A 26,668-nucleotide genomic window follows, 5' to 3' on the forward strand; every position below is an offset into this window, starting at 1 on the left:
TATGGCCATTCCTTCAAGGCTTTGCTCGACAGTGGTAGTAATGCCACCATTATCACCGAAAAGTTGTACCGAAAGTTTTCCAAAAGTCCATTGAAAGGTTTGGAAAGGCCAGTTGAACTTCGTTCAGCAAATGGACAGACCTTACCGATCCTTGGACAAATATATCTTCCGTACATTTTCCAAAACAAGACAAAGGTTATTTGCACCCTTGTAGTGGAGCAATTAACAGTTTCTTCAATACTCGGTATGGACTTTTGGCGCGCCTTTGGAATAACACCCGAGTTGCAAACTTGTGCTCTGTTGAACTCAGGTTCGGAACGGGACGAAGAAGTAGAGATTGATGCTCCGAGTGAGTCTATACTTACTCCGGAACAGATGGCCTGTATCGCACAGGTTACGACCTGTTTTCAGGCTGTAGTGCCCGGAAAATTAAATACGACCTCGCTAACAGAGCACAGGATCGTAATTAAGGAAGAATTCCAAAGTGCCGCGCCTGTTTGCCGATATCCTTATAAAATGAGCCCAAGAAAACTGTCTAAAGTCTGGGAAGAAGTCGACCGTTGGCGTTCTATGGGTATTATTGAAGAGTCAGATTCCGATTGGTCTTTGAATATTGTCGCTGTGACCAAACCAGACGACTTTATTCGGCTTTGTCTAGATGCCCGGCCTCTTAATGAGCGTACAGTACGTGATGCATACCCTCTGCCCCATCCCGGGCGCATTTTAGGAAGTCTGCCTAAAGCCAAGTACCTGTCTACAATAGACTTAAAGGAGGCTTTTCTCCAGGTTCCGTTGGCTAAGGGCAGTCGTAAGTTTACTGCTTTCAGTGTGCCCGGCAGGGGTATGTTCCAATTTACTCGTCTACCCTTCGGTCTCGTTAACAGCCCTGCCACTTTGGCACGTCTGATGGACCAGGTGTTAGGACGAGGAAAACTGGAACCGTACGTCTTCGTTTACCTCGATGATATCATCGTGGTAAGCGAAACGTTCGAGCATCACCTACAATTACTCAAAGAGGTGGCCAAATGTCTAGCCCAAGCCAATCTGACGATAAACCTGGCTAAATCCCGTTTTGGGGTTCCAGAGTTAAAATTTCTTGGCTATTTGTTGAATCAGGAAGGTCTAAAAGTCAATCCTGACAAAATTCAGCCGATACTCGATTACGAGCGGCCGGTGACGGTTACTAAACTGCGCCGATTCCTTGGAATGTGCGGTTACTACCGGCGTTTCATTGATCGGTTTAGTGAGGTAACCGCACCTTTGACAGACCTCTTGAAAACAAAGGCCAAGAATATTGGCTGGAACTCCGAAGCAGAACTCGTGTTCCTGAAGATAAAGGAACTTTTAGTCACTCCTCCAGTGCTTGTCCCGCCAGATTTTTCAAAGGAATTTATTCTGCAGACAGATGCCAGTGACACTGCTGTCGCGGCTGTTCTGGTGCAACAACATCCAGAGGGGGAAAAAGTGGTAGCTTATTTTTCACATAAGCTAACCACTCCCCAACGGAATTACCACGCTACCGAAAAGGAAGGTCTGGCGGTGATTATGGCGGTTGAACACTTCCGAGGTTACTTGGAAGGTTATCATTTTCGACTTGTCACTGATTCATCAGCCATTACCTGGATACTGAAGACCAAATGGAAGACCAGTTCGCGCCTGAGTCGGTGGAGTTTGGAACTACAACTCTACGACATGTCCATTGAGCACCGGAAAGGTAAGGACAATGTCGTTCCGGATGCCTTATCCCGTGCTGTAGCTGCCATTTCGGCATTGTCCACTTCAGACTGGTATTGTTCCATGAAGTCTAAAGTTTCAGCTAATCCTGATGATTATCCTGACTTTAAAGTCGAAGATGGTAAACTTTTCAAATACGTGGCCTCGAAAAGTGTACCATTCGACTCTCGGTTTCGTTGGAAATTGGTCCCAACTCCCGAGTGTCGAGGAGAAATCGTGCAACATACCCACGATGAATTGCTTCATGTGGGTTATGATAAAACGATTCACGAGGTTCAAAAACGCTATTTTTGGCCTCGTATGGGACCAGAAGTTCGCGAATATATTCGCCAATGTGGGACCTGCAAAGAGATAAAAGCACTATTACCTCAGTCCAACCAGAAATGGGTCAGTCACGCACAACCGGTGCACCGTGGCAGATGATTTCGGTGGACTACATAGGCCCACTTCCTCGAAGCAAACGGGGCAATCAACACTTGCTAGTCGTCCTCGACGTCTTCAGCAAGTACGTAATGTTGACCCCCGTTCGCAAAATTTGCAGCGCCTCACTTTGTGCGATCCTTCGCGAACAATGGTTCAACCGCCATGGAAGTCCGGAAATCCTGTTGAGCGATAATGGTTCGACGTTCATCTCCAAAGAATTCAGCCGGTTCCTAAAAGAAACAAATGTTACACATTGGCTGAATTCGAGATATCATTCGCAGGCTAACCCGGTAGAACGAACGAATCGTTCTATAAATACGGCAATACGCGCGTACGCCCGCACGGACCAGCGCAACTGGGATGCCCGCATTTCTGATGTGGAACGCATCCTAAATACCACGGTTCATTCGTCTACCGGGTTTAGTCCTCATTTCGTCGTCCATGGTTGCGAAATGGCATCAGGGGATGACTACTCCAGGATTTCCGGGGAGGGTGATCTGAAATCAAGACAGGACCAATTAGAGACAATCCGGGGTATTGTGGTTAAAAATCTTAGTAAGGCCTCAGAGGGTGCTCGACAGCAATACAACGGGCGACATCGCAAATTTGCGAACCCATTCGCAGTCGGTCAAATTGTTTACCGACGAAACATGAAGTTGTCGAACGCTCTCGAGCCTTATAACGCTAAAATTGGACCACAATACTTACCGGCGAAAGTTCTCGCCAAAAAGGGGTCTTCGTCCTACGAGCTGGTTGATCCTACCGGGAAAAATCTTGGTGTCTGGCCAGCAAATCTTCTCAAACCAGCATAAACTGGTACAATTTTATACCGGCGGCCTGCCTTTAAACGGATTGTTCATTTGGGAACATTTCAAAGGCGACCGCCGGATTACATTTGGGACTGTCGGTCCATTTATGCGTTGCTTTACCTACTTCTAGTGAATAGTAAAAAGGGAGACTTACACTGCCGTTAGAAGGTTCTTCATTACCTTCGTTGACGTTTTGCGTGCTTCGCACTAGTGGCGGAGTAATAAATCGTTCCGCTGAAGTTTTGCTTTCTGTTCCAAAATCAGTCGTGACGGTGTAAAGTTTAATTATTGCCGGAATAGATTTCCGCTCCTTTTGGGAAAACACCCACGCACAGGCACTTGGAAACAGCAGGCAAACAACCGAAAACATATCACTTCGCCTTGTTCGGGGCCATTGACTTAGTTTTCACCCCTCTTCAGCGGGGACTTTTTACAAATTTTTGCCTTGTTTGGGCGTTTCTTCTTCGCACAAAACACTTTTCCCCTTTCTATGGGGATAAACACGCACGCACAACGTATTTTCGCCGCGAGAAACCGTCGCGAAAACCAAAAAAATCGCGAAAACCGGAATGTGAACGGCGAGTTTCCATTCCGGTTTGTTTACATAAAATATTCATTGATCATTCCGCATAGGAATGACGTCATCGTCGGTTGACGTCTCCAAACGATGCCGTGCTGCCAGAAACGATAAGATGGATTCGGATTAGAAACTGATCGTTTGTGGTAAGGCAATGTAATGTATGTACGGTGCGACCGAATGTGGATATGTATGAATGCGCGTCATCGGAACCGAATGTTGTGTATTCGGAGTCTTGCATAATACTGGGGTTTCAGATTTTAACCACCAGGGTGATAAAATTGAATTCCTTAGGGAATATTTTTATTATTTACCGCATAATGCGAGAGACATTCTTTGGTCCCTCTCAAACGTCTCAGTATGGGAGATGCTTTTGAGATGAACAGGGACAGAAAGACATGGTCCAGAATGTTGACAATGACGTGGGATGGTTGCCCGAAGGAGTGCGTGAATGTGTGATTGGATATGCATGAGTGAACGAATAGAAGTTGACGTGGTTGAGTGAGATACAATGTTCCAGAGTTAATTTAAAGGTGAGTCGAAGTGCAAATGGCGATTGGAATGAAAGGATTTGTTTGAAAGAGAGAATAGAATGAGTGGTTCGGAAATTAACTCTAGCTCAGGTATCGAGTGTTGGCACCGTAAGAACACGAAAATTGGACAGTCGATGAAAAAAAAAAACCGACAACCGTTCCCCTGCAAGTCAGAACCGTACAAAATTAGTACTGGGACTTGCAGTATTTTGGGAAGATGAGTTGTCTTGGAAAATGGATTAGAATTGGATTTCAAGTTCAGGTCTTGATTGGGTTAGATGAGAGCTGACTGCTTCTCGCTTCGCGAATGCTTTCAGAATTAGCACTTCACATCAAGACCAAACAATTTCAACGATTCGGAACTCCGGTCGATTAGTTTTTGGAATTGTTTGCTTGTAAATTACGGAAGGAATGATAGGGATAGCAGACTTTGTACATATTTATTTTTTTTGTTTATTTATTAATTAATTAATTTATTTATTTGTTCATTAACTTATTCATTCCCCGTTTATTATTGTTATCGGTGTTTGGTGTTAGGTTAGTAAAAAAAATTGCTGTCAATTTTTTTTCCACTCGGTGTGGGCGAGATTGTAACCTGTGCGGTTACAATTTCAGCATCGAGTGGGAAATTTACCTAATTACGTGTAACGCTAACGTAAAAATAACCCTAATTTTGGGTGCCGCTGCGAGAGAGTGTAAAGTGAAAATTACCCGCATTTGGGCGCTCCCGCGGCAGCGTGTACTTGTTATGACAGTTCTCACCACTTGCGCTGAATATCGTTCACGTAAATAAGTTTAAATTCGTTCGTTTTTTCGTTTGTGAACGATATTGTCGCGTTTCGTAGGGCCGATAATTTTTATTTTATATTTGTGAATTAATGTTTAGGGTTAGATAGGCCGGAATTTCCCTCCAGCTGCGGAAAAGTGGTGTGCTGAGTGCTGACTAAGACGTCACGGTGGGTTTATTTTTGTGGCTTTATTTTGTGTAAGTCCAACGAAGGTTGTTCCGTTGGCCCGTGGATCGTGTGCTGCTGGTGTGTGTTGCTCGCCGGATTGGTAAGCAGTGTTCGCTACCCCGGCTAATCGACAAGGAGCGGAAAACCACTTCACCGAAGTCTGCTGTAGGAGCAGCATCCAACACATCAGCCCCGCCGAAGTTAGCTGCTGGAGCAGCTTGAACACAAACCACCCCAGGAGTGCTCCCACCACCAACAGCTAGAGGAAGGACGGAATAAACCGATAAGTTTTGTTTTGTTTATTTTGTTTGTTTTTTTTTTAGTGTTCTAGCAAAAGTCCGAAAGTCCGTTAGAGGTATCTGGCCGCCCTGTAAGGGTTTCGCCGGGAAAATTTAAGTGTGTACAGGGTGACCCCCTGTTACAAGTGTCAAATGAAAGGTCTAGTTGCCCCATAGGTTGCTATTGAATTTCATTGTAATCGGATTGTAACCTTGTCCGTTGTTCATAAAAATGTGAAATCACATAATGAAAGTAAGCATATTGACTTTCTCCTAACGATCACTGGCTAATTAAAAGGTAGAAAAGTGATCCAAATGGCCGAATATCATATACTACTGGACTCCGTTTGACGAATCCCGGGCAGGAGAGGATAACAAAATCATAACTCATCAATAACATATTTAGTTACGAGGACTTATCGTGTTATTCGAAATATGTTCACGTTTCAAACGTGCATATGAAAATATAGAATTTTGATATCATATCTCGCTATGCCTTTAATGAGATGTTTGAGATAATTTTTAAATATCTGATTAAAAGTAAGTTTTTAAGTGAAAATTGTTCGATATTGATTATTTATAATGTATTAGTTATGCATTCAGTGTTCAATAAGTTGAAAATATCTGAATCGATTATTTTCGTGATTTTTGATGCAAATTCTTGGTTTGCTATTGAAATATCAAGCTTTGTTATTCATATAGTCTCGAAGGATCAATATTTTGGTATTATTTTTTGTTATTTTACCAACTATGTAAACCATATTAAGATCAAAATGAGGTGTATATCAAATATATGGTTGTGATATTACAATGATATTTTCTCCTGCTCAGGATCGAGCATTTTCTGCATGTATATGCACCTTTTTTTTCACACTCACTTTTCTCAGAGATGGTCTGACCGATTCTTTCTATCTTGGTGTCAAATGAAGCGTCTATTTGCCGCTTAGGTTGCTATTGAATTTCATTGTAATCAAACTTTTAGTTTTGGCGCTGCGTCAGAATGTGAAATCGCTCTTATATCTCAGAAGCTATGAACATAATTGAATTCAAACTAATGTGCTTTTAAACCCTTAAACAATGAATTTCATAATGTTTAAACATGTGGTTTGAAAGTTATAGAAAGAAACGTAGTCCGCAGACTGTTTAAAACTACATCTACGATCAAAATATGTGGCCTCAACATCATTTAAATTTGATATTGTACTATTTCAATGTTTGCGGCCTTGATCGGGATTTATTTATTTATTTATTTCGTCAAGCAAATGTAGACTACAGCTATAATAATACAATGTTTTCTTATATTCTATACATTATTTCCAGTAGTTAGTCGTTTTTTTATTTGATTTCTGCCCATCGTGATGTCGATATTTTCGCAGTGCTGATTATAGTTACGCATCATGCGATTTACTGGGCCATTTTTTGAGTAATTAGTTCTGTGAGAGTTTTCCGAAAATATTTTACGATTTCTTAATTGACGCCTGTGTGCATAAAAATTTAGTTGTGATAATAATTTAGTAGATAGCACGCGTTGAGAAATAATGTCTTTGATAAAATAAAGCATTGAAAGTTCGCGGCGTTCTTTATGTGCTTGTATGTCTATAAGCATGCAGCGTGCTTCATATGATGGTAAGGGAAATGCTGTCCAATTTAGCTTACGAAGCGCGTACAAAAGAAATTGTTTTTGGACAGATTCAATGCGTTCTTCATGTGTGACAATATATGGATACAATGCTACAATATTCCAGAATTGGTCGGACGTATGTAGGGGTATTGGGGGTAAGCCCGGTACCGAGGGTAAGACCGTCACCCCTAGGATTTCACTAGAAAATGCTAATTAACTGTGTTTTGGAATATGTACTATTTTAGACATTTTAAGACACATCGAAGCCACTGTGAAACGTCAAACGTCAAAATAATAAACAAAACATACGCTACTGCTGCTGATGCGTAAACGGATGTAATTTTTCGTGAGTGGAACTTAAGCTTTTATTCATTTGAAAAGACTAAAATAATTTTTCGTTTCTCTACAATTTACTGCCTGTATTGTTAGCAATCACAGAAATTCGATCTGAGGTAAATTGAAGCGATAAATTTGTAGAAATACTCTTTTTTAAAAATGTGTCCTGTCGGGGTAACACCGTCACCCAGTGAGTGGGGTAAGCCCGACATGGTCTGAGGCTAGTTGGATGTTACTGACACATATTTCTCATCAATTACCGATGTCTCGCTGATATTAATCGACTTAGAACCATGCACTCAAGCTCTTCTGTGATTTATGAATGATTACAAGGGTTATTAGAGGTGCCAAACGTACTGAATCAAGTCACAAAACTGACGGCTTTACCGGTGGTTTTTGAAATATGCTCCGGTGTGGTCAATGTGATACTGGCTTCAATGAAACTAGTTAATAATATCATTCAAAGTGCCACATGATAGGCTTGCCGAGTATCAAATTCCTTTATTGTTTATACATAATGTTCACCGGAACTTGTTCCGCAATCTGCCCAGAACCTGCTAACCGAAAACAACCAAATTCAACAGTAACATACAGAAATGTAAGATTCCTCATTCGGCGGTTTCCGAATTCAAATTGGTTCAGTTAATTCGAGTTAATTCATGAACAAACTTAGGTGCCGGTGTTACCCCCAAGGGGTGCCGGTTTCACCCGCACTGATTGCTAAACGTCATTTTTATCTTAGTTTCAAAACTTCACTATTCCTTTTAAAATAACAGTTTGAAAGCACTGAAAGAAGCTGCTAAAGAATCATTTTCCTTAGGGGGTCGGGCTTACCCCCAGTACCCATAATATACAATAGTTTGATTGTATATGGGTCTTGAAAGACTACGCCTAGGTCCCTTACGATTTTGCATTTTTCTACTTGTTGGTTACCTAAGAAAATGTTTGTAGGTGGTGTTACTGTTATTCTGCTGAAGGCTATTGAATTACATTTTTTAATGTTGAGTTGCAATAGACTTTTGTTGCACCATGTGTAGAATACATTGATTTCATTCTGGAATATTTCGAAGTCTTCTGCATTGGTTATTTTTATAAAGAGCTTCATGTCGTCAGCATATACAAGCACATGTATTGACTTAAGAAGAAAGGAAATGTCTTTTTTTTCTTTTTTTTCCCTTGTAGGAGCCTATGACCACTGCTACCATTAGTTAGATATATTGTGGTATACTCCGGGTTACTTTATATGCACTGTCAGTTCGTCCCATCACTATGGGTATCAGTGATAGTCGCCCCCAGACTTTGCATTTCACCCCAAGAAGGTATGGCTTCTTTGATGAAGTTCCTTACCTTCGTTAGTTCAGCAGACCATATCTCGTTAGGCGTAAGGACACCTTTTCCAAGAATACGCAGTCTTCGCTGAATCAATGCGCTGCATTGGCATAGTAAGTGTTCCGAGGTTTCTACTTCAGAATTACAGAAACGACATATGTCATCTGTCAGTTTACCTATCTTTTTAAGGTGATACTTACTCGGACAGTGTCCAGTCAGTAGGCCAGTTAACGTACTCAGATCAGCTTTATTCATACTGAGTAGGTTCCGTGTGATTCTATTACATGGTGTAATGAATAGTTTAGATTGTCTTGCTTTGGAGTAAGCCCTCCAGTTGGCATCAATCATCATTGATTCCCAGCCTCTGAGCTCAGATTTCAAACAGGATGAAGATACCCCACAGAATGGCTCCGGCCCGATGAATGCAGTTGAAAACCAATTCTTGCTAAGAGATCGGCTTTTTCATTACCTTCTATATCACAGTGACCAGGCACCCAGTATATATTAACAACGTTTGTTGCAGTTAGTTGTCGTAGGGATTGAATACAATCCCATACCAACTTCGACTGGCATGTATATGCTTTTAATGCGTTGAGGGCTGCTTGGCTATCTGAGAAAACACAGATATTGGCATATTTATATTTCCTAGCTAAGCAAATATTTGTGCATGTTAAAATAGCATTTATTTCGGCTTGAAAAACTCCCATTGGAATTGATACATTTATTCCTGGTCCAGTGACCCCAGCGCCTGTAAACTCGCCCATTTTAGAGCCATCTGTATGAAAAATGACATCCTGGACGAACCTTAGGACCTCCTTCATCCCATTCGGTGCGATTGGATTCAATCACTTTGAAAGGAACACTGAAGTTAGTCTTAGAGTCCATCCGATCTTCATTCATGGTTACTAAGGTGTTCAGTTGAAAATTTTTGAGGATTCGTAAATGTCCCTGTAGATCTGCTTCCTGAAAAAATTTAACACGTTTGAGCCTAAGAGCACCTATTTCGGCTTCAAGTTGTACATATTGATGCAAGGGTAGAAGATATAAAAGAGCTTCTAAGGCTTTGGATGGTGCACTGGCCATTGCTCCTGTTGTTGATAAGCATGCCAGACGTTGTAGTTTATCTAGCTTCTTCTGAGCTGATATTTGTGTGGTTTTGGGCCACCACACTAGCGAAGCATATGTATTGCTGCAAGCCCAAAGAGCGTTGTTTGCCTTTGAGATTGCATACTCTAGATGGTCGTTCCAGTTGAGCTTATGGTCGAGCATTACACCTAGGTATTTATTGCTCTTGGATAGTACCAACTGTGTTTCTCCCAACTTAAGAGTTGCAATATTAAATTTTCTCTTTCTTGTAAATGGGATTATGACTGTTTTAGAAGGATTGACGTTTAGTCCTTCCAGATTGCACCATTTGGGTGTGTAGTTTAGGGCGGATTGCATTCTATCAGTAATAGTAGACCCACATTTACCCCTAATTAAAATAGTAATGTCATCAGCGAACCCGATGACTTCGTATCCTAGGTTTGTTAAGTTGTTAAGAAGATCATCGACTACAAGAGACCACAATAAAGGTGATAAAACCCCTGGCGGGCAACCCTCTTGTTGGTTTTGTCGTTAAAGTTGACCTTCCTAAATTGGCTGTGATTAACCGATTGTCTAACATAGCAAGTATCCAGTTCGAGATGCACATGTCAAACCCTTGATTTAACATAGCTTTCTTTATAGATTCATGGGAAGCGTTGTCAAATGCTCCCTCAATATCAAGAAAAGCTGCCAGTGAGATTTCTTTAGCGTCAAAAGACTTCTCTAGTTTTGAAACCAACGTGTGGAGTGCTGTTTCAGTTGATTTACCAGCTTGGTAGGCAAACTGGAATTTGCTCAATGGTCTACTGTTCAAATATGATAATTTGATATGTAGATTGATGACTTTTTCCATCATTTTCAAAATGACAGGAGTTAGACTGATTGGTCTGTATATTTTGGGACTTGTCCTGTCACGTTTTCCAGCCTTAGGAATAAATATGACGCGGACTTCTCGCCATTTACTAAGAATGTAGCTTAGTACCATGCTAGTCCTGAACATCTCCACCAGAGAGGGGACTAAAATATCCTTGATTTTTTGTAAAAGCACTGGATAAATCCCGTCTGGCCCTGGCGATTTAAAGGGCTTTAAGGAATACACTGCCCATTCAACTCTTGACGTCGTGAATATTACCCTGGCTAATTCTGTAGCTTTAACCTTGTCATGAATTGAGCTAGGATGAGCTATATAGAAGTCCTGTGCGTTTACAGAAGTCAATTGAGTCGAGCCTGGGAAGTGTGTATCCATCATTATACTAAGTGTTTCCTGAGAATCTGTTGTGAACTGACCGTTTTCGTTCTTTAAGCGGCCAAGTCCATTAGTGTGATCTTAAGAGAGGGCTTTATGGAGTCTAGCTACAACAGGCAGGTTTTCAACTTGCTCACATGTAAGCTTCCAATCCCTTCTCTTTGATTGACGGATCTCTCGATTGTATTCTGTTAGACAGCTCTTATACTCTGTCCAATTGCCGGTAGTTTTGGCCTTGTTCAAAAGCCTTCTGGATGATTTTCTAAGCCTTTCAAGTTTATTGTTCCACCAAGAAACGTCCTTACTAGAAGTTTTCCGTTTCAACGGACAACTTTTTTCAAAGGCTTCTATTATATTGGTTAGAACAGATGAAAAACAGTTTCAAGCTGCTCGATGGAAGAGATGTCGTCCACTGAAACAGAATTCTTGTTTAAGAGTGTGAAATGATAGCTATTCCAATTTGTTTTACTTGGATCCCTGAATCTTTCAGTCACCAGTTCCCCTGAAACGTAGTTAAACAAAATTTGTTTATGATCCGATAACGATTGTTCTTTTGACACATGCCAATTCTCAATCATACCAGATAATTTTGAGCTGCAAAGCGTTAGATATAGAACTTCTTGTCTAATACTGGTAACAAATGTTGGATCATTACCTTGATTACAAATGTTTATGTTATGTGAAATCAAGTAGTGAAGTAAACAATCACCTCTAACATTGATGTTACTGCTACCCAGGACCGAGTGGTGGGCATTCGCATCACATCCTATGATGAGCTGTTTGTTTTCCAGTTTGCAGTGTTGAACAAGCGCGGCAACTTCTTTGGGAGGAATCTCAACGTTATCTCCTGGGAAATAGGCAGACGCGACGATGGTCTCCGTTATCCCTCGGGTCGTTGGAACCTCCATTTGAATTGCTAGAAATGTCATTTATGTATAATTTAAAAAGAAGAGGGCCCAGGTGAGAACCTTGAGGAACCCCAGAAGTTACTTCTATTGGGTTTGAGAAGGAATTTTGAAAGCGGACTATTTGTGCTCGATTTGATAAGTATGACTGCAGCCATTCCGAAAATTTTGTTTCAGTTCCGTATTTTTCGAGCTTGAAGAGCAATAAAGGTATGTCGATTCTTTCAAATGCCTTGCTAAAGTCCGTATAAAGAGCTTCTACGTGGTTGCCGTTGTCCATTGCAGTAAAAGTGAAAGTTATGAATTCCAAAAGATTAGGGGTAGTTGATCGGCCTTTGTAAAAGCCGTGCTGTTGAGTTGTAATTTGGTGTTTTACTTGCTGAAAGATTTTTTCATTAATTATTGATTCAAATAATTTTGGAATGAATGAAATAATGGCAATTCCACGATAATTACGAATGTCAGATTTAGCGCCAGATTTGAAAATTGGCACTAAATATGAAGTTTTCCAGAGTTCTGGGAAAATTCCATTCTTCAGGGACATATTAAAGAGGTGTTGTAATGGTGAAAATAGTTTTTCTGCCAAGTTTTTGAGAAAAATTGGAGCTATTCTGTCAGGTCCAGGACCTTTCGTAGCGTCTAAATTTTTAAGTGCGTTCTGAATTTCGAATTCAGATATTTGATTGACAGACAAAGAATTCGAAAATTCGGGAAAATACGAGAAGTATTCGCGATCGCGATCTGTTTCTTCATATGTGGTGTATATTGCTTGAAAAAAAGTGGCAAAAAGACTACATATTTCATTACTTGTTTGTCCTACATTACTGTCAAGATGCATTCGTGATGGAAAGTTGTTACTTTTTAGTTTGGTTTTTACGTAATTGAAGAAGTTCTTAGGGCAAGACTTGATTTGATGTTCGATTTTACGATTATGTTCTTCATGTGCAATTTTAATGGCTGCGTCAAGTTGACAGAAAATTTCTTGGTAATTTTGTAGATTTACGCTATTGTTGTCTTTTGACGTTGACTAACGTCTATATCGAAGTTAGGCCCCTGAATTTGAAAATCTAGTAATTCAACCAGGGAAAACCAGAGAAAAATGGTCAGGTTTTGAGCGCTTATTTTGCAGTCATCTATTATCAGGTTTTCGAGGTTTTGGCATCAATCGATCAGAAATTCTTTTACGGTTAAATTTATGTAACAAAAACAAACTATTGTTTGAGATACACTATTGAAAAATTGGTAATTAATATCGATTGTCTAAATCATACCGCGCAGCCAATCACTACCTCTCTTCCCAAGCACAGTCGACACTAACGGATACAATCGATCTGACTTTGTTGTTATTGTTGTTGTCACTTTCTGTTTCCGATGTTTATGCTGCTGCTAGCGGAAAAAACCTTGCAAATATGCATCTTTTTGTTGGTGTTAATTTTACGACAGCGGCCGGCGCCCCATCATTCTGATTCCAAAACCGCACCAGTGACATGCGGACGCTAGGTGATAGCAGCTGAAAGGAGGAAATACAAAATAGTACTGGTCATCTCGTGCCGGTTTCACCCGTAATGCTGGTGGCTTTAGTAGTAAATGGCTACTGCAAAACACTTAAATGGCTGGAATTCTGGACGGACTAACCAGGAAACTATAATCGGCAACTGGCACCTTTTGGTGCCTCGAAGTTTTGGTACAGAAGCGGCTAATTGAATTTTCTGTTTTACCAAATGCTGCTGCTAGCGGAAAAAACCTTGCAAAAATGCATGTTTGTGTTGGTGTTAATATTACGACAGCGGCCGGCGCAGCTTTCAAGAAACATTTGTCTCTACCATTCCATCATCTATGTAGCCCCTCCCTTTTTCTAATTATCTGACGAAGCCTTGGTATAAAACGTATCGTTCGAACATTTCACCCCATCAGTTTCATTATTAAACCGTACCGGGTACATACTGACGCTCGGTGTTAGCAGCTTAAAGGAGGAAAAACAAAATAGTACCGGTCATCTCGTGCCGGTTTGACCCGTGATGCTGGTGGCTACTGCAAAATACTAAAATGGCTGGAATTCTGGACGGAAACCAGTAAACAAGAAATCGGCAACTGGCACCTTTTGGTGCCTCGCAGTTTTATAATAGAAGCGGTTAGTTGAATTTTATGTTTTACAATTGCTGTTGCTAGCGGAAAAAACCTTGCAAAAATGCATGTTTATGTTGATGTTAATTTCATGACAGCGCTAGGTGTTAGCAGCTAAAAGGAGGAAAGACAAAATAGTACCGGTCATCTCGTGCCGGTTTCACCCGTTATGCTGGTGGCTGTTAGTAATAAATGGCCACTGCAAAATACTAAAATGGCTGGAATTCTGGACGAGAATAATCGGAAACTGGTACCTTTTGGAGCCTCGAAATTTTGTTACAGAAGTTTTGTAAAAGAAGCGTTGCAATTCCCTCTACTATTTGCTTCAATGGAATATTTTTTTTTTAAGAATACGGTAGTCAACGTCATGCGGTCGTGTCTTGAATACCACCCTCCTACTTTTTTGTATATTTTATGTGCTTTTTGTTTTCTATTTTTTAGGTTCTTCAATTGTGGATTAAACCACACTGGATATTTGTTGGTGTTCGTTCGTCTTCTTTTTTTAGTGGTACATTTTCGGATATAATTTGATTAATTATTTCATTAAATTTTGGTACTTCTTCGTTGACATTTTCTTCTTTACAAATTATACTACGCCAATTTATTATGCGAAGTCTACGTTTGACTTGTTCGAAGTCAGTTTTGTGGTATTCCGGTACATCCTCGTACTCGCAGTCGCTAGGGTACGAAGTGTTATTCATTACTATTGAATATTCAATTGCTGTGTGAAATGCTTCATTTTTCCAGATGGGAGTCAATGATGCATCTACACAGAAGTCTTCAGTGCAGTTTGTGAATAATAGGTCTAAATATGCATTTTGTTTGTTTTTGACATGATTGATTTGATATAGACCGAGTTCTGAGGATTTGCCAAAAAGATACTGCAGTGTTTCGTTTTCGCCTACGACTGGGAGTAAGATAGATTCATTTTCAATGTCTACAATAAAGTCTGCATTACGTTGGTTGAAGTCGCCATAGACATGCAGTTTTACTTCTGGTTTCATGTTAGACATACACAATAGATTCTAGAGTTTTGAAAAATAATTCATACGAATGTTTATGAGCATGTTCCGGTGGAAAGTACACGGAACAGAAAATATGTTCTTCGCCAGCAATAAATGCTTTGGCCCATACGTGTTAAAATTCTTTAAATTTGTCGGATATTATTTCTTCAGAAGTAAAGTCTACATTAATGGCAATGAGGACTCCACCGCCTGACTATTTTTGACTGGTAGACAAATTCCGATCGTGCCGGAATACATTATAATTGTTTCCAAATACTTCTTCGCTTCTTACGTTTTCGTCCCAGCTACTTTCAGTTCCTAAAATTATTTAAAAAGATGACGACAATAGATTTTGTTGAATTTCTTTCATTTTGCTTGGGCTTTTCATGCGATTGAAATTCTGACAGTAGATAAGAATTTCAGTCGCATTCTGTCAAAGAAGTGTTAGTCAAGTTGTTACTTATGTTAAAATTTGATTTTTCTGCCTCAGAAGAGGGCGTCCTTACTTGCGAAAATTTGATGTGCTGAATTTGTTTGCACTTTCGCGTAGTTGTTGAAGGCGATGCGTGCGTTCATTTGACAAAAAATTACGATATGACTGAAGGTCGGCTACTGCTTCGGCTGGCGTGAGTCCATATTCCTGATGGACTTCAGTAAAGACGCGTTGGAGTTGTTCTGGAGATGTCGGCAGTCCTTCGGATGCGAGAAGCATTCTTATGCTGGTTGGTGTCATTCCTTCTACGCATACAGATGATGATTGGTCCTTCATGAATGCGAGATATAGTCGTGTAATATGCATTACTTTTGGGTCGCGGAGTCTAGCCTTCAAAAAGCACTCGTCGCCATTCGACGATTGCTGCATTAGTCGGACGATTGGTGGACGCATGGGATCAAGTTCAAATTGGTTGTCTTGCGGTGCTGATTGAATGCTGGCGTTGCTGGCAGGAGCCGGTGCTGAATTTCCATTGTTAGTTGCATTTTTTTCTATCCGATATGGATTGATGGTTTCGCCTTTTTGGAAATTTATAAATTTTGATGTTATGTCTGCATTCGGCGGCCCAGCAAATTGAACGCGTGCTGCTGCTAGGAGGTCTTTGTCCGAGGATACTGGTTGTTTTGGCATTTCAGAAAATTGAATTTTCTTTGAGTTGCAGGCGAGATGGTTTATGTCGTGTTTATTGATTTTGTTGCTTATGCTGATAGGGTTTGAGTTTTCCTGCTGACGTTTGCGTTGCTGCATACGTCTACGAGCGGCCTTTTCTGCTTGCTTTTCCTGCATGCGTCTTCTACGCTGTCTGGCGTCATATTCAGTCCAGTCGCGTTTCCATACTTTTTTATTGCCAATTAGGCGCCAGCCTGATGTGAAATTTGGCATACGGTGTTCTTCTGAGTCCGATTCTGGAAGTGGCAATGAAAGGCGAAGTTCTTCAACCAGACTGGGATGATTGTCTGTTTTTGGTTGGAGTGAATTAGATTCTTTGAGCGCTTTTAATTCATTAATTAGTTCCTGCGCCGTTGTACTGCAGCATGTTTTCTTATTTTGTATGGCTTTTAATTAGTGTTCCATATTGTCAATTTTTGATTCTATATTAGTTGATGCATTTTCCAGAAGCTGTTGTATATTCTTTGTATGCTGCCGATATTCTTTGCTAATGTCCGATATGTCCGATATGGAGTCATGGCCAAGTTCGCCGAACAGCGTCGAAATGCGATTTATGGTTTTTGCCGACGCATTGTTTGTGTTGATGTTTACATTTTTAATTTCCGTCTTCAATTCAGAAAGCAGTGTATTGATACTGTCCAGTGTGTCGTGCGTTACAGTCAGTTTAGGAAATTGACTGATTACTGAATGATTTAATTTAATTTGTGATTCAATACTTTCTGTTAAAATTTTCTGGTGCTGGATGAGCTTCTTCAGTTGAAGTTGCTCCGTGAGTTGTTCCTGGCATTCTATGCATAAAGGCAGCATGAATGAACGCAGTAGTTCTTCTTGGTTTCTACGGGTTCCTACGCAGACAGCGTGGAAGTGTCTTTTGCATATTCCTTCAGTTGATTTTTCTGCCACAAAATAAGGCAAAATAATATATTTTTTTGAGCTTCTGCTCGTCTATCTTTATTCACTTAGGACTTAAGACTAAACTACAATTCTTTAGGTACTCCTATATATAGCTTCTCAGCGAGTGTTTGTTTATGCTTTCTGTTTATTGTTTGTATAATCAAAAGATAGTGCTGGTGCAGACTAAACACTACTGGTGAGATATAGTTTATTTTCATTCTGGGAATTCTGCTTTATGCTGATTTGGCGACGATGATGGTGGTCCTGATGAGATAAGGTGGCCTGCCGGATATTGGTGACGTGTTCTGCTTAACTCTTCCCCTCTTAAGTAACTTTGTCCTCAAAGTTGAACGGTTCGAAAAGGTGATGACATATTGATGAATGATTCGATTTCTTTCTTTCGTTCTTCTGATAAATCTGTGGTTGCTATCTCTTGGTCCGTGATGATGAGATCATCCTTTTTGGTGGTAGAAGTGTCTATTGTTGTAAGTGCAATGTCTTTGTTCTCGGTGCTTGGCACATTAATTTTTGTGTTGATTGTCATCTTTCTGGAAAGATAGAAATATATCCCTATCAGAGAGATGATTGAAATTATCGGTAATCCTCCGAATGATCCAAATATGTTGAGTTTCCATGTTAGTGAATTATTTTCTAGTTTAAGTATTTCAAGTTTCTTGGAACCTGCGGAGCTAACATGCTAGGTCTGATCATTGTGGATCTGAACTCTGCGTTTTGATCCTTAATGCAGTAGCTGTACGCGGCAGCTAATGACGTTGGTTGATAGTTTCTGATGAATTTGCTCAGCTCACCATCGAGGCCTCTAGTGAAAGAGTCAATAGCTTTCCTATTGTATGACTCGATCAACGCCTTTGATGCTTCTGGATGACTGAATCTTTCATCGGTCTTTCTATGATTCGCAATTAGGGAGAGCAATCTATTAACTTCATCGTAAAACTGCTCGAGGGTTTTACCTTTCTTACGAGGGTTCTTTCTTACATATGGTCTTACAGACCATATGGTATTTATTTTGAGCCTCTTTGATGATTAGTCTCATAGAGATTGATGATGCTTTGAACATCGTAAATCCAACTATTCAACTCTCTTGACTCGCCGGTAAACGTTGGAAAATCTTTAACTAAATATAGGATTCTTTCAATCGACTCCGTGTTTACCCAAACTCCTTCTCTATCAAAAAGATGAAGCGGTGGGTCGCTGTAGTCCGGTCCCGGAAGGGGAACGGCTGCTGCTTCTAGAGCGGCAGTTCTATTGATTATATCTTGCACTTGATTTTGTGCCATTTTAATTATTTATTATTTTGAGTTTTTAAGGATATTTCTTTTTTCACTTTCACCTTATTTTTACTACTTGTTTTTTATTTTTAAAAAAAGGTTTATTACTTGCAGTACTAGCCTGAGCATCCTGTGGGTATGCCACGGGATTGCGGGACACGTAGACTCCGTTTTCGATCCTTCTTACAGGGAAAATCTGGAGATCTTCTTGAGCGCCTGCTCAAATTGGTATCGAGTCCTATTACCTCAGCTCGACCAATTGCCGGGTTGCAATTGAAACCAGGTCGAGTTGGGACCGATAGGTGACTTCCTTCCTTCTCGGTACGGTCGGTAGATTCCTTTTTTGCCGGGACGAGTGGTAAGCTGTTCCGGATACTTGGGGACCGATTCATACGGCTGCTTCTGCGATTGGGATAGGTTTCGCACAAAGTGCGGATGTGAGATCCTCTTACAGTTTCACTATCCGATGTTTGATGGTACAAGATGTTCACTTCACTCTAACGTTGTGATACTTCTTTTTGGTTTCGACACTTTAACATTTTTGAACTTATTTTCACACTAGGGTCCCTATTCGGGCGCCAGTTAATTCTTCTGCCACAAAATAAGGCAAAAAAATATATTTTCTTGAGCTTCTGCTCGTCTATATTTATTCACTTAAGACTTAAGACTAAACTAAAATTCTTTAGATACTCTTATATAAAGCTTCTCAGCGAGTGTTTGTTTATGCTTTCTGTTTATTGTTTGTATAACCAAAAGATAGTGCTGGTGCAGACTAGACTTGCCGGTGATTTTAACTCGGTACTGAATCAAAGGGACACTACGGGAGTTTCAAATATGAGTGCTGCTCTTAAACGGGTCTGTGATGGACTAAATCTGAAGGATGTCTGGAGAGAATTAAACTCGCATGCTGATTATACCTTTGTGAGAGGTCGCTCGATGTCCAGAATCGACAGAATTTACGCCTCCCAAGAATGTCTCCCCAATATTCGGTATTGCACGATACAGGTGAACAGTTTCAGCGATCGTAAAGCCGTGTTAATGCGAATAACGCTTCCCACTGAAAACATTCGACAGGATAGACCGTTTTGGAGATAAAATAATAGTTTGCTAACAAATGAGAACCTCCAAGAATTCCACGCAAAATGGATATATTGGACTAGGCAGAAACAATACTACCGTACATGGACTGACTGGTGGTTTAGATACACAAAAAATAAAATTGCGCCGTTTTTCCGATGGAAAAAATCCCTCAGAGTACAGAGTTTCAATAACACCATGGGATTCTATTATGCGAGTCTGAAACATGCTTATGATAGACACAAAGATACAGACTGCTCTGCTGAAATTAATAGAATAAAAACCATTATGTTACAAAAACAGAAATCATTCTCCGAATCAATGAAAACAGTATAGCCAGGTTTTTTGGGTGGAGAAGATATATCTATATATCAAGTGGAAAATCAGTTTAAAGAACGAGCTAGTAGAACCATTAAATCCTTGCAAATAAACGACCATACTAAACAAGACCAATCCATAATTCATGAGCATGTCTTACAATACTTCAAAAACTTGTACACCGCAGAAAATTTAGAATCAAATGACCAATTTCTTCCAAGCCGGACTCTAACACCTACTAATATAACTAATAAACAACCGACTTATGGACGATTTCACCGAGGAAGAAGTGTTTGCTGCAATCAAAGGATCTGCCACGAATAAATCACCTGGGAAAGATGGGCTCACTAGAGAATTCTATCTGAAAACATGGCCGATTATCAAAAAAGAATTTACTGCAGTTTTGAATGAAATAAAAAACGGACATGTAACGCAAGATCTACAAGACGGTATCATTGTGCTAGTGCGCAAGCGTGGAGGCGGCGACGGAATTGAATCCTTCCGACCCATCACCCTGCTCAACGTAGACTATAAATTACTAACACGAGTTCTAAAATGTAGATTAGAATTATTGTCAACCAAAGTATTGTCTCACAACCGAAAATGCAGCAACGGGAAAAGAACGATATTCGAAGCAGTATGTACAATCCGAGACCATATTGCACTCTCAAAACAAGAACGTATAGGCGGGATTTTGATTGCTTGCGATCTTAGCAATGCGTTTGACAGGGTCAACCACAATTTTCTTTTCTCAACGATTAGGAAAATGGGTTTTAACACAAGATTCGTGGACTTACTAGTGTCTTTGGCACCCCATGCCCATCACAACTCATTATAAACGGACGTGTCACCGAACCTTTTCATATAAGCAGATCGGTTCGCCAAGGAGACCCCCTTAGCATGCTATTGTTTGTGTTGTATCTACAGCCATTTTTAGATAAAATCGTAGCAATTTGTAACGGTCATAGAGAAGCTGTATTTGCCTACGCGGACGATATAACCATAATTATTCGTAATACTGAAAAAGTCGCACAGATACAACTGTGTTCCCAACAATTCAACAGAGTCGCAGGTGCAAAACTAAATCTAAGAAAAACGGAAGCATTAGAAATCGGGCCGATAATGCCCAACTGGAACGGTTTTAATAAAAAGAGCGCAATAAAGGTTTTGGGAGTAGTTTTTAAAAATAACATAAAAGACACTGTGTCTGCCAGCTGGGAAAAAGTATACCGATCTACTAACGCGTTACTCTGGATGAATAGGCCGAGACTGGTAAATCTCAGACAAAAAGTAACCCTCCTAAACACATTTATCTGCTCAAAATTATGGTACATTGCATCCGTATTACCCCTACCAAACAAATACGCTGCGATGTTCACGAAGCAAATAGGATTTTTCCTATGGGCTGGAGGGCCCGCACAGAGAGTAAAATTCATCGATGTCATTAGAAAAAAAAGTAAAGGAGGATTGGGTTTACATGCACCAGACCTAAAAGCAAAATCGTTGTTAACAAACCGTTACTTAAAATCGAGGGATACCGAATCTTTAGTTGATCAGCATGCAGCATGACCACATTCCAAATGAATTAAGCTACCTTCACAGCATTAAGCTGTTGATAAACAGCCTTCCAGAGCGCCTTTTAAATGAACCTGAAGCCAAGGAGATATACCAGTTTCAAATACAATCCCTTCCACCTGTAGCCATAACAACACGAGTTGACAAAAACTGGAGGAAAATTTGGAAAAACATAAACCATAAATCCTTAAACTCGGACGAAAAATCTGCATATTTTCTACTAATCCACGGAAAATACTATCACAACGATCTGTTGTTCCACCAAGAAAAGAGAGACAACCCGAACTGCTCTTTTTGCGGGCAGCGTGAAACGCTTGAACACAAATTTGCTAGCTGTCACAACCGAGTAGACATTTGGCACGAGGCGCAACGAAACTTACAACTGATAACACAACAAAATTAATTACAATTCAAGTTTTTTCACTACCCAGAGTTAAACGGAGAGCCTCAGCAAACGGTCGGAAGACTACTAAAAGCGTTCATTAGATTTATAATGTATTCTTTAGAAATTCCTGACAGTCTGAAAAGTATTGATAGCTTTAAAAGTTATATGACCATGTATTATTAAGAGCAAATGAAGATCTGTTTTAGCATAAAAAAAAACACTACTGGTGAGATATAGTTTATTTTCATTCTGGGAATTCTGCTTTATGCTGATTTGACGACGATGATGGTGGTCCTGATGAGATAAGGTGGCCTGCCGGATATTGGCGAAAAAAAAAACCTAAATTAATCCACCTAGCGGTCGGACCCAGCCTTTCTCATTCAAACTTTTATTTGCTTAACCGTTTTGTACTCGGCAATTTTAACACACGTAAGTACTCGGCAGGGTACCCGGGTACCCACCAAAATGAAATGCTTCTTACTTCCTCAATTCTTGACCGATTTTTGATCTTGACCCGTCAAAAGATTGGAAAATTTGTCTTTTTTCAGTATATGGGGCCGAAAGACCCATTGGTCCCTCAATGGTTCCCGTGAAACCGGATCTTCGAGACCATCTTCAAGGTCGGGAATTCGCTCCGAAATGGCCATTTCGGACAACTTATCAAATGGACTCAAAATGAATGAAAATCAACTCCCGGAGTGATTTAATGAATATTGATGCCAATTTTGTTCGGTTTTAGGGACAATTGTACTAATTTGTCTCACCGGAACATACTCCCGTAGATCCGGATTTACAAAAGCCAGATGTGGTCACAGGTTCATGTCGGTCTGAGATTCTAAAAGTAGACAGATTTTCCAATCTTTTGACTGGTCAGGATCAAAAATCGGTCAAGAAATGGAAAAGCAAGAAGCATTTCATTTTGTGGGTACCCGGATACCCTGCCGAGTACTTTTGGGGTAAAAACAAATCGAAGCCTTACCAATCGACCCCCCTGCTGCTATAAACAATCTGGTGATGGGAAATGGTTTATTTCCACTAGTTAGGAGCATTCCATAAGTTTCAGCTGGCTGAGTTGAGGTCATCCTTGTTTTTTAAAGCAATAAAGTCTGAAAAGGTACCCGGGTACCCTGCCGAGTACATAACGGTTAAATAGATTAACATGAACGCTCCAATTTAATAAATGTATATTCACTCTTTAGGTTCTAAAATATTGATGTTTTAATCTATACATGTAAATATGCAGTCCGGTCTGTTTGACTGTCTGTCTGATCCATATAGGCTTGAAAACTACCGAACCGATCGACGTGAAAATTTGTATGTAGGGGTTTTTGGTCCCGATAAAGGTTCTTATGATAGTTTGAGAACCCTCCCATTTCGGGAAGAGAGAGGTCCCATAAAAATGAAACATAATTTTTTTGCGCAACTCAAGAACAAAACAAGCAAATGAAACCGAATTTGGTAGGTGGATGTTTTAAGGGGTAACATATATATCCATAATGGTTTGACACCCCTCCCTCTTCTACAAGGGAGTGGTGCCATACAAATGAAACACGAATTTTGCACAGCTCGATAAACAGTCAACCAAATAAAACCAAATTTGGTATATGTATGTTTTTAGAGGTAACAAATATGTACATAATGGTTCGACTCCCCTCCTTCTTCTGTGAGGGAGGGGTTCCAAACTGATGAAACATAAATTTCTGCACATCTTGAGAACTAACCGAGTATATGGAACCAAATTTAGCATGTGAATGTTTTTAGGGGTAACAAACATGTCCATAATGGTTCGACACCCCTCCCTCTTCTGGAAGGGAGGGGTTTCATACAAATGATACACAAATTTCTGCACATCTCGAGAGCTAACCAACTAAATGGAACCATATTTGGCAGGTGAATGTTTTTATTGGTGACAAATTTGTTCCATAATCGACCTCAGGCAACATTTTGGATTGTAAGATGGTAACTTCCGGTTTCTGGAAAACAGCCAGAAATGGCCGATTTCCGCCCAATATCATAATATCCGGATCTAGAATGCTATACACAGGAGCTAAAATTGATCGAAATTGTCTTCAAATGCCATTATGAAATCCAAAATGGCGACTTTCGGTTTCGGAAAAACAGCGGTAAACGACCAAATACCACCCAATATGGGTATTTCCGGAACCGTAATAACGCACTGGAGCCACAAATCGACTTCAGACAACATTTCGAATTGTAAGATGGCAACTTCTGGTTTCTGGAAAACAGCCTGAAATGGACGATTCCCATTAAATATGAGTATCTCCGGAACCAGAAAGATGCACAGAAGCTAAAAATTGATCACAGACACAATCTTGAATTTCAAGATGGTGACTTCCGGTGTCTGGCAAATAGCCGAGAACGACCAAATACCATTCTCTTGAATGTTCTCGGAACCAAAATTAGGCCCAGATGACAGAAATTGATTTCACAGGCGATTTTAAAGTCCAAAATGATGACTTTCGGTTTCTGAAAAGAAAAACAGCTCAAAGTGACCAAATTACACCCAATATGAGTATCACTGGAGCCAGAAGGTTGAAAGAAGCTAAAAATTGACCTCAGACACCATTATGAAATGTAGGATGGCAACTTCTGGTTTCTGGAAAACAGCCAAAAATGGCCGATTTCCGTCTAACATGAATATCTCCGGATCTAGAATGATACACAGCAGCTGAAATCGACCACAGACCCCATTTTGGATTCTAGGTTGGCGACTTCCGGTTCCTGGGAAACAGCCGAAAATTATTGAATAACACCCAATATGGGTGTTTCTTCAACCAGAATGACGCTGAGAGGCCAGAAATTTTCTTAAATACCATTTTGAAATTCAAAATGGCGACTTCCGGTTTATGAAAAACAGCCTAAAATAACGGAATACCATCCAATATGAGTATCTCTGGAACCAGAATGATGCAATGAGCTAACAATTGACCTCAGGCACCATTTTGAATTGCTAAATGGCAACTTCTAGGAAACAGTCGAAAATGATCGAATAATACTCAATATGGATATTTCCGTAATCGAGATGATGCATAGAAACCAAACATTGACTCTGGACACTATTTTGAATTTAAAGACGACCACTTTTAGTTTCTGGAAAACAACCAAAATAACGAAATACCTCCCAATATGGGTATTTCCGGTGTTAGATTGATGCCAGAAAATCTGCTTAAAATGACCGAATACCACCCAATATGAATATATTCAGAATTAAGGCGATGTACAGAAGCCAAAAGTCGAGGATTTTGTCATTTAGATAAAACCAATCATTTTAAACGATTTGTTATTTGACTTTGATCATATCCTATGGCCGATTCGTCGTGCATTTGCAGACTTTAAACACATTGCAAGGAATCAATGAATTTGGAACGTTCAAATAGTACGATACCACATTTAAATTATGTGAAGGCCACATATATCGATCAAACCAGGTACAGCCGCAGACAGACGTCCAAGATGAGTTCTAAACTTGTGTAAAGATTTTTGTAGTAGCAATTCGTAACCAGATAGCGCTACCAGTGACGCCAGCCTCATACACCAGCGAAAAAAAATATATTGTAGCGATAAGGTCACCAGGCGGCGCTAGTATACAAGTAATTTATAACGCAATTCTCTTTGGAAATTTACACGGAATATTCGATCAATTTTGTTCTTGCATGGACGTCTGTCTGTGGTATAGCTTTCAATAGTCTTTGAATTTCTTGTCTTTCCATAACTTCTAAGCCACATATCAAATAGTTATGAAGTTTGTTATTTGTAAGTTTGAGAGATGACTCGTTCGTATGACACTAGTTATGTTCAAATAAGTCATGTAACTTTGAGATAGTAGACTTTCGTTGTTTTATAAACAATTTAATACATAACGGTTGCTTAAGTTCGATTATAATCAAATGAAATGGGAACGTATAGGGCAGCCAAACTTTTAAACCACGTGTTCAATCATAATTCATCAGTTAACCCTTAACTAGCCCGCTCATCTGATTATAATATTAATCAAATCGGTTATGTAGTTTCTGAGATAATGATGTTTCGTGATTTTCACATTTCGGTACATTACAGTCCGATTACAGTAAAATTCAATAGGGTATTATAAGGCAGCTAGACTTTTAATTCTACACTAATTTTGTGGAAATCGGGTCAGCCTGGAATCGGGTGGAAATCGGGTTCGACGAGCTGAGCATTTTCTGTGTGTGTGTGTGTGTGTGTGTGTGTGTGTGTGTGTGTGTGTGTATGTGTTTGTGTAACGCTCTCCCAATCTCACTCGATGTTGTGAGATGGCTGAACCGATTTCAATGAAATTAATTACAAATGACAGGTCTAGTCGCCCTATAGGACCATATCGAATTTTATTGTGATCTGATTTCTAGTTTAGAGGTTATGTATCAAAATGCAAAAATCACGAAACATCAATAACCCAGAAACTACACAACTGCTTTGAACAAAATAGGTTTCAAATGAACGGGCTATCTAAAAACCCCTAACTTTCTTTATTTTATTTTTATTTTATGAAGTTTGAACATGTGGTTCAGAAGTTATGGAAAGAAACGTGTTCTGGAGACTATTTATTCTCACTCATGTTTCTCAGAGATGACTGGACCGATTTTCATAAAATCAGTGTCATATGGAAGGTCTTGTTGCCCCATAAGACCTTATTGATTTTGTTTTGCAATCGAACTATAACTTTGCCTGTTAGGTTTAAAAATGTGAAATCCAGCTATGAAAAGAAACATATTCCGAAGACTACTTGGACTCACTCACTTTTCTCAGAGATGTTTGACCCGATTTCCACAAAATTAGTATCAAATAAAAGGACTAGCTGCCTCATAACACCTTATTGAATTTTGCTGTAATTGGACTGTAACTGCGTCTGTAATGTATCGAAATGTGAAAATCACGAAACTTCATTATCTTAGAAACTACACAACCGATTTGAACAATATTGATATCAGATGGATGGGCTAGTTAAGGGTGTAACGAATCTCTTTTTAA

At 39.9% G+C, this 26,668-nt stretch overlaps 1 protein-coding gene and 1 long non-coding RNA gene across 6 annotated transcripts in view; one reads left to right on the forward strand and one right to left on the reverse strand.

Moving 5' to 3' along the window:
* LOC129733821 (glutathione hydrolase 1 proenzyme-like) overlaps positions 1 to 26,668 on the forward strand; it is an 840,124-nt gene that overhangs the window by 364,889 nt on the left and 448,567 nt on the right. The window lies entirely within an intron of this gene.
* On the reverse strand, positions 2,289 to 3,084 carry LOC129733825 (uncharacterized). Its single transcript, XR_008729728.1, has 3 exons — positions 2,866 to 3,084; positions 2,445 to 2,654; positions 2,289 to 2,387 (listed from the first exon to the last, which is right to left on the reverse strand). It is a non-coding gene; the product is annotated as an uncharacterized LOC129733825 (long non-coding RNA).

This window comes from Wyeomyia smithii, chromosome 1 (assembly GCF_029784165.1).
Source record: "Wyeomyia smithii strain HCP4-BCI-WySm-NY-G18 chromosome 1, ASM2978416v1, whole genome shotgun sequence".
Taxonomy (NCBI): domain Eukaryota; kingdom Metazoa; phylum Arthropoda; class Insecta; order Diptera; family Culicidae; genus Wyeomyia; species Wyeomyia smithii.